The 3,393-nt window shown below is 42.0% G+C and overlaps 1 long non-coding RNA gene across 2 annotated transcripts in view; it reads right to left on the reverse strand.

Annotated features, from left to right (window-relative positions):
* LOC106733013 (uncharacterized) overlaps positions 1–693 on the reverse strand; it is a 103,729-nt gene extending 103,036 nt beyond the window's left edge. The window contains exon 1 of one of the 2 annotated variants that reach the window (XR_012901984.1): positions 178–690. This is a non-coding gene — a long non-coding RNA (uncharacterized LOC106733013). Of the gene's footprint in view, positions 1–177 lie in introns of both variants that reach the window. The other variant, XR_012901985.1, reaches the window with a different exon arrangement.
* Between the last annotated feature and the right edge of the window lie 2,700 nt (positions 694–3,393).

The following is a 3,393-nucleotide window of genomic DNA, read 5'->3' on the forward strand; positions in this document are numbered from 1 at the left end:
TTTGATTGATAATAAAAAAGGGTCTACTATAGCTTTGCAAAATATATTTCCAATTTAAATGCATGTGGTATACAACATCAATGCCATACTCAAAGAAAAATAAAGGGGGGGGATGGGTAAAGGAAGGAGAGAGGGAGAGAGAGACAAAACAAAATAAAAATCACAAACATCACTCACGTTTTTTCAACCTGTTCCTGTGATACAGATTGACAGCCCTTTTAATATGAAATAAATCAGCCAGGATAAGGAATGTCTTGGAGAACATACAGATTGAGCGCTGATTGACAGAGCTTCTCTGAAACCCACTCTATTTGCACTTGGTTTTATAGCAGCTAACTTGAAAGGATGTCAGGCACTTTGAAATGTTTCAAGTGTTTTGAACCTAGCGAACAATCATAAAATGTGCTTATTGGCTCTCAGGCTGTAGTTAGAGCGCTGTGGTGTTCCCTGAGAAGACAATGCTGAGGAAGGCCAGCCAGAAAAAAGGAGACCAATGCTTTCACTCTCCATTCAGATGCCATCCTGCAATAAGAATTTTTGGACTGCTGTCAACATTCATATTTGGTTCACACGGTGTTTTTAAAAAAGGTTCCTTATTCTGGAAACACATATTAAGTATGCTGAGAGCACAGCTTTGCATTCTGCCTGTACACTTTTAACCAAGGATTGACCAGTCACATTGCTGATGAGAAATTACATTTTTGAAGTTATGGGTCCAGTTTGGGCCACTGCAGCCTTCTGGTTAGATTCCGCCCAGCATTATGCCAGCTTTGATAATGCTGCAGATACTATGGTTAGCTGTCTCCTTGTATTTCCTGAAATGTCCTGCATCTATTGTTATCTTGCAAAGGAAATACCAGCACATGTCACAGTCACACCAAGAGAAAAAGATGAAACTGAGAACAGTGGCATTTCCAGACCACGTTAGCAGCACCTTCCCTTCAGAATGACAGTTGGGGGGGTTTTGTGGGCAATTTTTAAAAGCATATTTTAAAAATATATGTATATTTGACATTTCCTATTTAATATACAGTGCACAATCTGTTCAGAAAGGAATCTCTGAGTTATGCTCTCCGGGGTGCGTCTAGACTACATTCCTCTTTCGAAAGGCGACTGTAAATGAAGGAAATAAAAAATGCAAATGAAGCGCAGATTTACAAATCTCAGGCTTCATTTGCATAATCATGTCTGATCACTTTTTCGAAAAAGGTTTTTTCAATTAAAAGAAAAGCAATCTAGATGCAGTTCTCTGGGAAAAAATGCCTTTTCGAAAGAGCCCTTATTCCTGAAAAAATGCGGTTTACAGGGTTCTTTCGAAATAGGGATTTTTTTTCAAAAGAACCATGTCTAGACTGCTTTTTTTATCACAAAAACTTTTTTCAAAAAAGCAATAGGATGCGATTATGCAAATGAAGCGTGAGATTTGTAAATCTGTGCTTCATTTGCATTTTTTATTTTCTTCATTTATATTCCTCTTTCGAAAGAGGAATGTAGTCTAGACGCACCTCCGGTGAAGTTAGTCCAGTGGGCAGGGTTGTTTCAGGAGCAAAAATCATCAGCTTCATTTCTGGAAACTGGCACAAATCCTGTAAGGTTCACTCACAGGGGTTGCCAGGGAATCAAACACTGCAGGGTCCCTTGGAGGGTCAACTTCTAACACACTTAACCCTCCAAGAATGCCCCACACAGGCCAGATGACCATTTCTTCCCTTCGGACTTCTCCCTCTGCCCCTCTTCACCAACATACATCCATGCTTTTCCCTTCCCTCTGCCTCCAGTACCTCTCCTTACCTTACCTTTGTTGGCTTTGAGAAGAAGCCTTTCTCCTAATTCATTCTTCATCCTGTAGCTAGGTCACCCACTCCACTCTGCATATCTCTAGTCTATAAAGTACAAATAGCCACTCCCCACAGCCGGTTCTTCTGGAGGTTCCTAGATAGGGATCACTCACCTTCTCCCCTATTCAGTCCCTACAAGGGTCTTTGGAGAGGGTAGAAAGGGGTGAGGGCAAAGGAAGTAGGGAAACACTTTTTCTGCCAGTGGTCTGTACTGTGCTCCAGGAGACAGGATAATCCAGTCCCTGGCTTCATCACTGACTCACTGTGTGACCATAAGCCAGTTGTTTAACCTCTCAGACCTCTGTTTTGCAATCTGGAAATAGAGCAAATTATGGCTGTTTGCAGTCCAACTGCTCCATACAGGGTCCCCTCCCATTCACCCAAAGTCATCTGTCTTGTCTGTTACTTTAACCATGCCCCTACCTGTCCTCCCAGTGGATCCCTGAATGGTTCCTCATTATGTATCACAACAAACTCAAAGGTATTGTCCATGCCTTCAAGGACCTGCACCATGCAACCACTGCCTCGCTCTCTGACCTGATCTCCTTTTGTTGGCTGTCACCCTCCCACCTTACTCTGGCAATGACACCAGCTTCTGTGACCCTATCTTACCATCTCTGGGTCTTCTTACATATTGTCCCTTATGCCTGGAGCACCTCCTACTTCCCAAGCCGTCCCCTGTGAGACCTGTGAGAGGTAGGTGGGGAGAAAAGGGAACAACAGTACAAGTTTTAATGGAGCCATCTATCTAAATGTATTCATGCCTTCCTAGAGACCCACATGATCTTATTATTGTCACCTCTGTCATCCCTCTCCCTTTTCTTGTTGGCCTGTGGTCCTCGTGTGTCATGTATACTCTAGATGGTAAACTATCTGGAATATGTGCCTTTGACTTGGGATTGGGGTTTGTCTGGTTTTTCTGTTTGTTTGTTGTTTAGGCTTCTAACACATTTGGGGCCATTCAATTAAAAATAATAAAAATGAGTTGTATCCTGCCCTTCAAAGACATATTTCATCATGCAGAGGGGGACTGGCTTCTGCAAGGTGGCCACTTGGAAGATGAAGTAGAAGTAGCCGCCACCTGTCACTCCTTAAAGACTACATAGGGGTCATCAAATCCCACAACAGAGATGAAAAGAGAAATGCACAGGAGCATATTTTGCAACGGGGCCATGTGATCAGCATCAACTCAGGTTCCTAATTTATTCTTGAGTCTGCACTGATGTTCACCAACAAGACAGCCCAAACTCAGCCTGATTTCAGGATGCCAAATGCTCGCACCGTTCATGCATATAAATACATCCACACACTTTCTGAAATAAAACCTCTTTTGATATAGAAAGTTCACAAACACCTTGCAAACTTAATAAATGTGCATTTCTTTTACTATGGCAATGCAGACACCTCTGGGATGAAATACAATAACTTAACAATCCAGAGCAACATTATTTAAAAGTCTTCACTTCAGATGAGTGAAGAATTTCTGTGTGAAGAAGACTCTGATTTCAAGGAGTATTAGGTAGGTAGGATAATTACCTTAGCTGGAATTTGATGA

The sequence above is a fragment of the Pelodiscus sinensis genome, chromosome 2, assembly GCF_049634645.1.
Source record: "Pelodiscus sinensis isolate JC-2024 chromosome 2, ASM4963464v1, whole genome shotgun sequence".
Classification (NCBI taxonomy): Eukaryota; Metazoa; Chordata; order Testudines; family Trionychidae; genus Pelodiscus; species Pelodiscus sinensis.